This window comes from Oxyura jamaicensis, chromosome Z, assembly GCF_011077185.1.
Source record: "Oxyura jamaicensis isolate SHBP4307 breed ruddy duck chromosome Z, BPBGC_Ojam_1.0, whole genome shotgun sequence".
In the NCBI taxonomy this organism is placed as follows: Eukaryota; Metazoa; Chordata; class Aves; order Anseriformes; family Anatidae; genus Oxyura; species Oxyura jamaicensis.
Genome location: NC_048926.1, coordinates 5,249,574 through 5,263,945, shown reverse-complemented (window position 1 = coordinate 5,263,945; position 14,372 = coordinate 5,249,574).

The window sequence follows — 14,372 nt, the reverse complement described above, 5'->3', positions numbered from 1 at the left end:
CTTTGATCTCTCATTTGATTTAGTAACAGTTGTACCAGTTAACCTGTGTATGAAACTACAACTGTCCAATGACTCTGAGGCTCAAAGTTCAAATGAAATTTAGTAACTTCATCCCTCTATCAAGGTGAACTTTTACTTTTTTTTTTTTTTTTTTTCTCCATTTTTCCTTTTTCCTTATTATAGATCTCATGTTAAATGTTCTGATGTGGATCTCATTACTTTTGCTGCCCAAACTTTCACCTACCTACATGTGAATCTCTACAAAAATACTTCGAATATAGGTGTTTTTTGTTAAAATTATAATTCTGTTCCAGAAAGCTTCACTTATTCTCTTTTAGCAATCTGTGCTAGTTAAAGAAATGCAGTCCCTATAGTCTAGGCAGACAGTTAACCCTGGTATCCCTAGAAACATATGGTTAGTATTCCCCTGCAGAAACCAAGAATGACTTAATTAGAAGTTCAGCCTAGGAAGAGACTGCTTAATGGTGACAATGTTATTTTTTCTCTATGGTAGTGCATACAAATTATCTTCCAAAATAATTTACAGAGGTAAAATATATACATATATCTCAGAGGAAAAAAAAAAAAAAAGAAAAAAAAAAGAAAAAAATCATGGGCTTAAATAGTGATGAAAAGACATACTGAAGTGAGATTTAAAAATAGATAGGCTGATGTGGAGAGAAATATGTGAAGGCTACCTCACAAGTCAAAAACTATACAGACTAAGGAGCTTATTTTTACTTCTTACTATTAGAGCCCAAACTTAGGAAACCTTGCAGAAAAATTCTGTAAATATTTGTTTTGATTCCTAACCAATTAATTTCACTACGTTTGTCTCCTTTAGTATGAATTTTCGTTAAGTATGATGATTCTTCACATGTATTTGGTTAGAAATATTCTTGAAAAATGCTTTTAGTGTCATTGGATTTTAGAGATTTAGACTTAGAGATACACATATTTTCCCACTTGAATTTAATATACCAAAATATTATAAGCTGAGTGCCTATTCATCCTACATTTCTCATGCTGGTAAAGTGAGGGAAATCTAGGGGCTGATCAGGGTCTTAATCAAGCTAAATACCCCCTAAAAGTGCCAAAAATATTTGTTTTGTTACAGGGAAGCTGGAGTTTTACTGTATAGGTACTTGAAGTTAGATAGGTGAATCTACATCAAAGCTGTCAAATATTTTCTTAAAAAAATAAACCCTACCCCCTAAATTTTACAACTAATCTAAATAACCTCATAGTTTAGAGATTACACATTATGTATAATGGTGGCTACACATCTTCAATGGTTAACTGAAGACCAAAGCACAGCTTCATAACAATGTGTGAATTATTTGTAGAAAATGCAAATAATATAAATGAACTTCTGAATCCATGGTTAGCCAAGGACTCTAGTTCTCATTGTAGGTTTAGGATCTTATGTGTCAATACACTGTATTAAAGAACATGTTAGATAAAATTAATAATACAATGCATATTAATATATCTTTAAATGTCTATTACATGTACGGAATATAAATTAAATCATACATATAATTACCATGCAAGATGTCTTACTATCCATGTATATATATTTTGACAACAGGAAAAGATATTAAACGTACTGAATGAAATTTGGTAGTTTTCTACTGGGTAAACAGATAAACAAGTGAAGCTGGTGCGAAAAGGGATGGAAGACAGGAGAAAAATTACAAAAGGAGAACAAAACCCTGAGAACTTATGTTGTCTTTTTCTCTCTGCATCAATATCTATCCAAATTCTACACAATGTACAAGATGAAAAGCCTAAAGTACCAACCTCGGTGTTAGTTTAGCTTATGTTAAATATTGAATGTGATGCTCTTTGTCAAACTCCACAAGAAACATGGGTGCCTTCATGTTGCAGAGAGGAACAGTTACTATCAGACAGGTCATAACTCAGCAAATTATTTAGTGAAAGCACAATGGACAGTCACTAATTTGGCATGTTGCTTCAATTTTTTTATCTTCCAATTAGATGTGGTATGTTTGACTCCTCCAATACTTGCAAAAGTGATTAGGCACTCTGATATGTACCTGCAACAAAGAGAAAAACAGAATATCCAGATCTATGGCACAGATCTGAAATTATCTAATTTTCTAGGGACATTATTACCACCTAGTGTCATCTAAAAATTATGATTTGAGCACACAGTAGCAGTGAATTTGACTTATAAATCTTGGTATTTAATTTAAAATGTCTTTTTTCCTTGGGTTCTTTACATGATGATCTGGCGCAGGTCCAGGCACTTCTCAATGCAAGTTTGAAAAACTTGTAAAAAATACCAACCTGAAGATGAAATTTTTTATTCAGCATTTGATTTCAGGAATTTCATGGCATTAAGATTAAAAGATCTGAATTCCATCAACTGCAGTTTGGCAAAAGGCATTAAATGTTACCGTAGTACCGCAAAGACACTACGGCTTATAACAGGATTAATGAGTAAACTGATTTGTTTTGAAACTGATGGGACGTAGATAAATTAATGTGAATGTCTGGGACCACATGACTTCTTTGAAGACAGATTTCTGTTTTGTTGTCACTTAGGATGACAAGAGATCATTTAGTGGGTGCTGCTCAGTACCTGCCTAAGAAACCTTTAAATAAAAACCTCAAATGCCTCTAGGCAACGTGAGGTATGGATTAAATTCAACCTTTGTTCAGTTCACTATTATCTAAAAACAGGCATTTTGAATCAGACCAGAAATGAGTACCTTAAAAATCTAGCCTGGAAACCTGTGCTTGACAGTAGCCAGCAGAAGAGGATCAGAATGAGACAACACATGTACCCTGGCAGCTTCCAGAAATCTGCTCAACAGGCAGCAGATCCCTTGATCCTGGCATTTTACCTGTTGATTTACTTTTTTTTAATAGAACTTTCCTCTATTAATTTGCCTAATTTCAGCAGACTCTAAGCTGTCTCCCAAATAAACAGAATAGAAGTGAGGTTTCCAACTTTTCTCAGTATGCTATGCAATAGCTTCTGTTTCAAATACATTATAATCACAAAGCATTGCAAAACTGTAATGAAGGAAGAATATTCTGAAACAAAATGCTTTCAGGAACTGCAAAAGATGCAGATGCTGTGTCTTCGTTGGGTGTGTTTTCTGGTTATGGAGTCATGCTTTGCTATACCAGTTCCTTTACTGACATTACCATCCTTTACCAAGCAACTGTGAACATTATGCATTATAGAAGATATAATCCAACATCTGTTTCTGGAATGTAGAAAAGAATGAAGGAAATCAAATGAATCAGAAGAATTCCTAGACCGTATTACGGTTTTGTTTTTGTTGTTGTTTTGATAGAAATATATTTTTAAAATAAAAGATTATTATTATTTTTGCTTAGGTTAAAAAAAAATAGAAATATTAATACTTTCAAGTGGGTTTAGTGAGGGAGCTAGGATCGGTTAGTCTGGAAAAGAGGAGGCTCAGGGGTGACGTTCTCCCACTCTACAGGTACCTTAAAGGAGGCTGTAGAGAGGTGGGGGTTGGTCTATTCTCCCACATGCCTGGTGACAGGATGAGGGGGAATGGGCTAAAGTTGCTTCAGGGGATGTTCAGGTTGGATATCAGGAAGAATTTCTTTACCAAAAGGATTCTTAGACATTGAAATAGGCTGCCCAGGGAAATGGTTGAGTCACCATCCCTGGAGGTCTTTAAAAGATGTGTAGATGTAGAGCTTAGTGATATGGTTTGGTGGAGGACTTGTTAGTGCTATGTCAGAGGTTGGACTCGGTGATCTCGGAGGTCTCTTCCAACCTAGATGATTCTGTGATTCTGTTTTTTGTGAAGATACTTATTCTGGAATTAAGACTGCCTTTACATATAACTTCAAAACAGACTTGCTCTGAAATAGTTACCAGGATGGAGCAACTGGTCTGTTACTTATGCTTTAGTGCAATTTAAATTTTAAATTTGTTAAGTTCAATATCTGCCTGATGCATTAATTATGATATTTTACTCTTATAATAGGCCATAAATGCAACAGATGAGATTAGACATTTGTACAAGCATACTGTGGGAGCTAAAATGAGATAAAATGCATTATCTAAAAGGAAAAATACTTGGCCAATATCACAGAAAGTGATAGCTAGAAAGTAGAAGAAAAAAAATACAATATTATCTCCACTAAACTACAATAGAAAAGTGTCAAATGCTGAGTATCTAAGCTACCATTACAGTCAGAGACCTGTGCAGTATAATTCCTGCTTCCACAAGAATTATGGTTAAAAATAGGTCCCTAATTTAAGAAGTCCCATCCCCCCCTCCCTATGTTCTATAGCATTCATTATGTTGGTCTCCATTAACTACAGTGGAAGTTTAGAACCCAATTCAGTCCAGGCACTAATTAAGATGTCTTAATCTGCAGCTGAATCCCACTATGGGGTCTCAAATTGCCAAAATATCAGGTCAATTATGGCAGTTTAGCACATTGTGGCCTCCTGATCATCCCCAGGGGCACAGATCCTATGTCAAATCTGCAAACCTGCTGTGGGTACCTCAGAAAACACGTAATGTTATATCAGCTTGGCCTAGTCCTAAATGTCCTTATGTGATAATGGAGAGCACGCTGGAGAAGGCAGATTATGCATTGCACTGCAACAGCATGCCACATGATGTCAAAGCAGTGGACAACACAGTATCTCCAGTGCCAGGAGAGGTTTATGCCAGCAGATATATCCATGGTATAACTTTCTGAGGTCACCATGTTTCCCCACATCCTTTTATAATTAAAACAACACAACAGCAAAGATTGTTGAAAAAGTCTGGGAGTAGGTGACAAAGAAGTCCCAGGCAGCTTACTTGGAGGCATGTCTGCTTAGACCTCTCAAAGATTACAACATGAAAAGGTCATATAATTTACATGGTTTGCATTATCTCTAAGGTGTCAGGGCGGCTGTAAATAAAGTAAACAATGCAACTTCCCAGGTTTTGCGGTCCCTGTCTCCCCCTCAACACACACACACACCTATTTTAATGATTTATATTCCATTGCTTTCCACCCACACCCCTTTCCAAGGATTGTTCTACCTAATACATTTTATGTAGTCATAGTAATGTTTGCAATTTAAAAAATTTAACAGATTTGAGCCACAGCTGCACTATCCTGGCAAGCCAGACCAGCTTCGGGTAACAAGATTTATTTTCCTTGTGTGCTGCCAAGTCAACCTGAAGACAATGTTAATAGAAAAGGTCACAGACTGATAAGCTGACATGTCTCTAATTCTTTAGGACAAATCCATGGATGGTGAATTGAAATGCTACTCTGCAGCTCCTCAGGGGCAGAGGCATTAAAGTAAAATGTTACAGATGTGAAGGAATGGCAGCAAGCATGTTTGGCTTGCAAAAGAGCTTGTGGCTGTGGTGGCAGAAATGCAGCAGACACCAGCAGAATTTTTTTTTCTGGGGTAAAGGATATTTTAAGGACACACTGCCACCACCTCCACATAGAGCAGATCTATCTGCCAGGGTGCAGCTGGTACAGTGGTTAGAAAGGTTCACAGATAAAACTAAAGTAAAAGACTGATTTCTCTGTGCATGCATGCTTTCAAAGTGTGGAAGAGAGAAAGTGAAAGAAAATGTATTTGTTGTTGCTGTTGTTTTTCGTGTTCTTCCCCTCCACTCACCCCTCAGGATAATACTTAAAGGCTTCAGTCTTTTTTCAGTCTTTTCATCTGAAGGCCGGTTGCTTATTTAGTATTCCAAAATTCATGAATTTGAATGAAAGGTGTCCTTTAGCATTCAATGACTGCACTTACACTAGTAAATTGAAATGGGACAGAGAAGTGCCCAGGACCAGATGAAAATCATCTCTACTGTAGATTGTAGAGGAGTAGATTGATAGACGGAGATGAGCCCTTGGTATAACCCACTCTCTACTGAATTACCTATGGGTACAGGCAATAATTTAGATCAAGCTAGTGACCATCCCCAACAGGCATTTTAAACTTACCTAAAGAGTAAAGGGGGTTAAAAGGATGAAGTGGAGAGTCCCGTTCCAGCTGGTCTCAACAAGAGAATCACAGAATCACAGAATTGCAGGGGTGGGAAGGAACTTCAAGAGATCATCGGGTCCAACCCCCCTGCCAAAGCAGGTTCCTCTGAGCAGGTTGCCCAGGTAGGAGTCCAGGCAGGCCTTGAATATCTCCAGGGAAGGAGATTTCACAACCTCCCTAGGCAGCCTGTTCCAGTGCTCCTTCACCCTCACTGTGAAGAAGTTCTTTTGCATGTTGGTGTCTCCCACACTTAAGATATTTGTAAACATTGATAAGATCCCCTCTCAGCCTTCTCTTCTCAAAGCTGAACAGGCCCATGTCTCTCATTCCTTCCTAATAGGGAAGGTGCTTCAGGCCTCATATAATTTATGTTGCCCTCTGCTGGACTCTTTCTGGGAGATGCCTGTCTTTTTTTGTACTGGGGAGCCCAGAACTGGACACGGTACTCCAGATGAGGCCTGACCATGGCAGAGAAGGGGAAAGATCACCTCCCTTGACCTGCTGGCCATGCTCCTTTTTATGCATGCCAGGATCCCATTGGCCTTCTTGGCCACCAGGGTCAAGAACAGTCTTGGGATTGTTAACTTACCAGTACAGAGAAAGTGGCTTATTGGCCATCCTTCTTTCTTCAGCTTACTCAGCTTTAATATAAATGTTCATCTGTAAAGTAATGTAAATAACTAAAGAAAAAAACTATGTTCAGTATTTCTCCAGGCTGATGGAGGGGAATCAATGAAATAGTACATTTTTCTTGTTATCCCATGAAATTCCTGTAGCGATAAGCAAAAACTACTTTCACCTCTTCACTGTTATCTTTTCTTTTAGGTGAAGTCTCAGTGGCTCAGGTGAAGCACATCCTTAGAAAATCAGCATGAGCAAGAACTCTCTTGTCTTTTTGTGCATAAAATGGACAAGTTAAACAAATGTGAGGTATCATGACCAGAATGGCATGACTAATTCATGTGAATATGGAGGCTGCGAATAATATTTTCAAAACTCACTATGAGTCAGGGGAGGCTAACAAGATTTATATATATATATTTTTTTCCTTCTTTCAGTCTCAAAGACTGACACATTATGAGCAGATTATAATGAAATGGTTCTACATTAATTATTTCCATTGTTTTCATACCAAGATGTCCTAGCAAAGATCAAAGTCCAACTGTGCTCCATTCTGTATGAACATGTTGTACCGGACAGACATAGCTATGGAGAATTTGCATAGTGGTAGAATGCCCATGTGGAAAAGAGAAATGGATGCTGGTATCTCCTTTTCAGTATGAGCTCTCAGGTAGATAATTTTTCATTTTATATTTCAGGACATTTGTTGAATTTGCATGCATCTTTATAAATACCAGCAGATTGATTAAATATTTGAGGACAACCAGTACCATAGTACTTTTAAACCATTATGAAATAAGCTCAGCACTTTGATTCATGAGAATATTCATAGCTATCAACTTGCTTCCTGGCTCTCCTTGGTCTCTGCGGTGGCTCTTTACAATTTGCTTGTGCATGGGACTTTCTAGGGGTGTGCAAGTGGTGTGTCATTTGGCTGTGAAATAGGGGCATTTCAAGCAGAATTGTTTTTCTTCATCCCAAGCCTGTTATAATAGATTAACTAAGCAAGAGAGCTTAATTTATAGGAAGTAATTCATAACACATTCATCTCAGCTGGATGGCACAGCCTGTGCTGTTGCCAGACATGCAAAAGATTCAGAATTTAACAAGCATTACATAAAAGCAAATAAACAAGCAAAAATCCAAAATACAGAGATCTATACCACGTAAAATGAATGATTCATCTGAAATGAGTGAAGGAGCTATCTAGCCTTGCATCACTTGTTTTTCATATTATTTATTTGTCACCATCTCTCGGGTGTCTGTTTTCTGTTTTCCATGAATCTTGATAGCTGCTATCTAGCCAAAGGCTTCTTTAAAATCTGAGAAATCCTCATGCTGTGGAGAAGTGTTCCAGTATTTACACTGAAACATCAAAGCCTCAAACGAGAAAATGAAAAACTAACAAACAAACAAACAAAAAACACACTACAATCTAAAACTCATTTCAGAAGATATTTTATAAATGTCTATCTACATTATAAAGTATTAAGATGAAATTCTATTTGGATGTAGACATGTAGTAAACTAACCAGACTACTATCACTTTACAGGAGTGTGCCAGACCTAAATCTTGCTTTCAGTTGCAAGGCCAAATTTAAACAGAAAGTAATTCTTATCCTGTGCTATGGATAGATGCTTCTATAGATACTTTATCTGCATCTTTACACCTGATGTGTGGTAGCTATTGAATGAAATAGACTTTTAAATAATAGTGATACTCCAAACAATTTATTTATTTATTTATTTATTTATTTATTTTACATATGATTCTTTGCTTTTCAACTGTAGTAACTGTAAATTATAACATACTTATCAATTACCATTTTACATTTGCCAGGATCTTCAGTGGACAGTCATTCATTCTCAGAACTATGACATAGATACCATTATGCCCACGATGGAAACCTGAATGCTAGTATTCAGTCTATTTTCTTCATTTTTTTTTTCTCAGTTTGTGCTTATAATTGATGGGGAAGATATAAATACAAACAAACAAACAAACACAAACAAACAAAAAAAAAAACTCTTGGGAGGTTGCTGCCTTAGTTTTTATTTAGGTAGTTAGTTCTGAAATGGTGGGGTCAACAACTGAAGCTATGACAGTTCCCATTACTGCACTAGCAATTTCCTGTACTCGTTTCTTAATTACACTTGCCAGGTTTTGTCAAGAGGAAACCCAATGTTACTTTTCATTTAGAAAAAAAAATAAAAACATTAAGTGAGTTAGAAAAGGTTTAATTTAGTGTATATGGGTGCACACATGTATGAAAGAGAGCAGAGTTTGATCCTTTCTGAAGTCTTGCTATAATTGCAGTCCTCTGCAGTTTTAAAGTATTGACAACAAGAACAAGTTGTACTGTGCAGCCACCGCAGAACAGATAATAAAATCTATCTCTGTGGCAAAAATCTTGTAAAGAAATGACTGATTGGCCTATATTTATTCAACAGCATGTTTTACAAATTAATTGTGTGCTAGCTTGTTAATTTGGAAATAACAGTGCCTATTTCAACATAACAAGTGTAGATCATCACTATGAGAAAGACGTAAAAATATTGTAAGGAGAATGTAAACATTATTAAAAGTTCTTTTTTTTTTTTTTTTTTTTTTTTTTTTTTTTAAAGTTAATATGTAAGTCAAATTGTACACTTTCATTCTTCCATGAATGAAAAGAGATGTCAATGCAGTGCCAAACTGTGCTTGCAGGTTGGAGTTTACAATCAACTTTCAGGAATTCTGCTTTTTCAGATATTTTCTGTAAACTGATCAGCCTTATTGGTTTTATGTGCCACAGTTTCTTGCTCAAAATGAATTGTTTGTTGCTTTGTACTGCCCAAAATCATGAAAGTTTCCTCTGGGACTGACCATTATCTAAGTAATATATTTATTACTAAAGAATATATACGCAAATTTAAAACTACTAATGGAGTTTGCAAAATGCACAAGGAAAAAGAGTCAAATGAACAGCAGAAAACAGAAAGGACAGCATTCTTACAGCCTATTTGGAAAATAAGAAGAAGAGGAAGAAGAAGAAGAAGAAGAAGAAGAAGAAGAAGAAGAAGAAGAAGAAGAAGAAGAAGAAGAAGAAGAATTACACAGCTACATATTTAGAAAAGAAAATTGTAAGCTACGTTTACTGGTTGGAAAACTTTCTTCAGGGTAAAATCAAGGATATTCCATTCTGCCTGTGTTTGGTAGTGGTACTTGTTTGGCAGTGAATATTCTGTCCAATTATATCATTTATTCACTAGCATCTGAGATACTTCTTCCACTGGCCTGTTTTATGTTGAAGAGACTGAAAGAAGTGTTAAAGTGCATGGAAGAATCTGATCAATTTGCTTTGGAAAAAAATAAAAATAAAAATGATGTTTTAAAGGTATTAGATGAAGACTGAATGTTTTACCATTATGAAACAGGAGACTAGCACAAGTCTGTACACAATGACCTCATTTATAATTGCTGATGTCCTTTATGAGTTCAGTCAGCTGTAGCTCTGGCAGCATCCCTGGCACTTGGCTTTTCTTTACCTGTGGTGTTAGCTATCAAGCTCCAGCTTAGGCTGTTCAAGCCTTGAATACTTCCAATATTATGCTAATATTATCTTTTTATCTCTTCAATCTTTGCAGTGTTCCTTTTTAGGTTACTCCAGGGACATTGTCCTTTTTCTATTTTTTAACTGAATAAAAGATTCTATTAAGAGAAGGAGTTGGCAATAAGTATTCTTGGTTTTTATTTTAATTTCTCTCTAAAAGGAGATAACCCCACTTTGAATATATTCAGGCAACCTCTTTTAAAGATTTCAAATGAAATCATTCTCTCCTATCTTTTCCAAGAATCAAAGGCTTCACACTTTCTGTGATGTATCCTCTCTTTCCTGTCCTATCCAGAACACATTCACATCTTTATTTCCATTACTGAGAAGCAAGAGAAACTTAGTTCTATGAGAGTTCCTTCTTATGAAATAAATTTCTTCAAAAGGGTTGAAGTTCCCAAATCTTGTGTAACCCATCTACTTTCTGAACAAGCCTGTTTTAGAGATGTTCAACAGAGTAAGGAATTGACAGTACAGGAAAATCTCTGCTACATGGAAGAAAGGGCAGGGAGTTGTACCTTAGCTTACTTGAGCCATATACGTATATATTTTTTTATAACCGTTTTAAGTTGTTCATGTAGTTCAGTGATAAATTCTGGGATAAATTCTGGCTTCTCAATCACATTCAAGAAGAGCTTTCTCAATTACTTAATTAATTAAATAAATAAAATATAAATTAAATTAAATTAAAATAAAATAATAAATCAGATAACTAAGAATGGCATTTGGTGACTTTATGATTAGGCTGTTCCCTAAGATGTATCTTATAGTGATTGCTTCTTGGAGAAGCAATTCCCTTTAAGATGGACCAATGATTTTCTAAGAATGCCATACCTATCTAAAGGAAGGGGATTTATTTTTATTTTTATTTTTTATTCTAGTTTCCTACAAAGTTCATTTTCAACGAACGTAATCAATACACACAGAATGCATACAAGAATGGACTTGTGCAGGCATGAAATGGGAAGGAACAACCTATTATTGTGTTTATCCCCATTCATTTTCAACTTTCAGAAAAACTGCTGCAAAAAGAAAATCAAGTTTGAATTCAGGTTGTTCTGCACATACAGGAGCTTATTAATCAGAAAACCAAATATGCAGAATATCTTGGAACAGCCTGATCACTGATTGCCATCAGAAGAACTAAAATATGTTTCCTGCTTTCCACCTCTTCAGCAATTACTGTCTGATGATCCTGAGCTAATTGTAGGAGCTCTAGGAGATTTAGGTTTGCAAATCCTGCCTTTACTGTAATACCTGGGTTGAACACTGAGCTGGGGAAACATCTCCCAGGTGCTTAAGGCTTGATACAACACTCCTAATGGTGGGAACTGTTAGTGATGGCAAACTAATTTCGTATGAACTTTTGGTTTAATTTCTACTTTTTCAATAGGACAGCACATATCTCAGCACATATGTATGCTAATTATTAGGCCTAACAATGCAGCCAAATAAAAAATACAGAGATTCCTGCTTTTATTCTCATATACAAGTCTGCAAACTTGCTGCCCTGCGAGGCTGTAATGAGAATCACAAGAAGCCATTGCAGAAATAGCAGTCATGAAGCTGTAGAAAGCCTGAGGCTCCTGTTTCTCTTTAATACCATTCTCATGACGTGGTCATGAGCCCTGGAAGTGACCTCCAATGGCCTGGGGCTCTCATCCAGACAAGTGAAGGATACCTGTACTCTGTTTTGGCCAGCCTTATTTCCTTAAGAATGATGGCATGTCTGAAAGCTGAGAACAAATTATGTCTCATTTGTTCTGTAAGATCATGCTGGCAACCACCGTTCACACCCACCTCTGCCTCTCTAAGCTATATATATATCAACTGAGATATATAGGCACTGAATAAATATAAAGATATACATTTATATATACATGAGCAATGAACAAACGCTCATACCTGTGCCTCATTGGACAGGCAAAGCCCTCGAGGAGCTGAGTGCCTCTTATCACATGAATGGACTAATTTAACACTAATGAGAGATGAGGATATCAGGAATTGTCTTGGCACAACCACTGCTGGAAACTATCTCTGTGCTCTTTCAAGCTTTTCTCATTGACAGGCTGCCGAGGTTTGGCCATTGAGATTCAATGAGATCACTGATTGAATGGGTTCAGCAGTTGATGATAAATCATATGTATCCTGAGTCCAGAAAATGGGTGTCTGAGCAACTCTCTTCAAGCTTTTGTTGGCACTCAGGGGAGGCATTCAGGATGTAGTTGTATGTGAACAGATTTACAGAGGAACATCCTTAATGCCAGGCAGTAATGTCCACTAATGGTTTGCAGGCAACACTTTATTATAAATGGCAAATTATTATTGCCTCCTTTGGAATTTGATGTAATAACATTTATCATGTTGAGTTATTTTGGTATTCATGGGGATGTCAGATGTAATTCCATAGGAATTACTGTTAGAATGAATGCCCACTAAATTACAATGGAATTAATATGAAATTAGATATTATGGTAACATTATTATCAAAAGAGGTCATCATGATTGATGTGCTGTTCAAATAAGGATACCAAAAAGAATTAAAGTCAGACCTGATTAATCCAAATCAGTCTGCAGACTCCATTTTTATGCAGATTATAACACATTTTCAAAGTGATAATTCAGCCAAAGATATTAGCAAGGAGATGCAGGCCACCGTCAAGTTTTCCAAAGAGCTGCATTTCTGTATACTACAGAATAGGATAATTAAGAAACCAAGTTGCTCCTAACACTTACCTCAGTTAGAGGAAAATAATAATTATTTTTATCTTTGATTTGGATGACAGAGACAGTTTTGTGTCTTTTTGTTTCAAATTGGAAGAAAAAGCATTGATATTCTACTGTCTCCTCTGGAATAAATACAATTTGTCTAGTGTCCTATAAATATGGGATGGATTCACTTATCCAGGAGGCCTCGTCCAGTCCGATGTTACTAATTCCCCTGCAATGAAATTATACAAAACTTCTGTTCTACAACAAGACTGGGGAAAAGGAAAAGGTAATTAAGTAGAATTACAGGAGAAAATCCTAGTATTTCAAGCTCTGAAAATATAGTACAAGTTACATCTCTGCCAGAAAACAAGAGCCTGTGTTTAAGAAAAAAAAAAAATAGAAAAAAAAAAAGGGGGGGGGGGGGGGTAACCACAGCTTTTCATGAAGACAAATGACTCCTTTGAGCAAGGATTTGTGGCATGGAGATGAAAGAAAATGCATATACTGCAAAATATACAGATGGTAGAAGACATTTTTAAGCTCCAATTACACCAGGTGTTTTATACTTTGATTATCTTTATCTGTCCAGCCACTGAATTAGGGGTTAATTACTGAGAGTAAATAGGCACTTTTAGACAAAGTATCCCATCATTGCTTTTTCAGTGGATCAGCACTGTAGCAGAGAGAAAAACAAACTGGTTCAGCTTGGAAGAGATTGCAATATTCCCTGTTTTTTTTGTTAGGAATTCAGCTGCCTCACAAAACTGTTCTCTTTCCAGATGGTAAAAGCCTATTTCCAGAGCAAATAACTGCACAAAGGGCTGGAAATCCCTAAAAGGCAGAAGAAAACCTCAGAATTTTATAGTACAAATGACCACAGATAGAGATGCTATGCCTTACCTCCTTCAGTATTTGATGTAGTCCAGATAGAACTTCTTTCTGGGGTTTGTTGCATTTTTATTATTATTATTATTTAATTTAATTTAATTTAATTTAATTATTATATATTTTACTTTTCAAGAAAGGTTTCTGCCTCCATTTTTCCTTATTGATTCCATCATTTTTTTTTTTTTTTCTCATGAAGAGAAAAATCTCACTAGCAGATTTGCGCAAAAGCTCCTAGGATCTGGCCTTGAGGAAAACAGCAGCTTAGCCTTTCATCCTTGTAAAAGTTTTTAAAAACTTATGTCCTGTCTCACTATAGAAAGGTGAATTATATTCCTGACCAATATATAGCATTATGGGGCCTGCTGTCCCCTGATCAGTGGAAATGTGGATGCACACTGGTGTGGGCACCATCTCTGCTCTTTGCTGACCTCTTGATAACGTGGCACCACATGGGGTCCTCTAGTAACAGAGATCAGAAGCACATACAGTTTTGCCGCACACATGCAGTAATCCCACATCTCATTTTTCCTTTC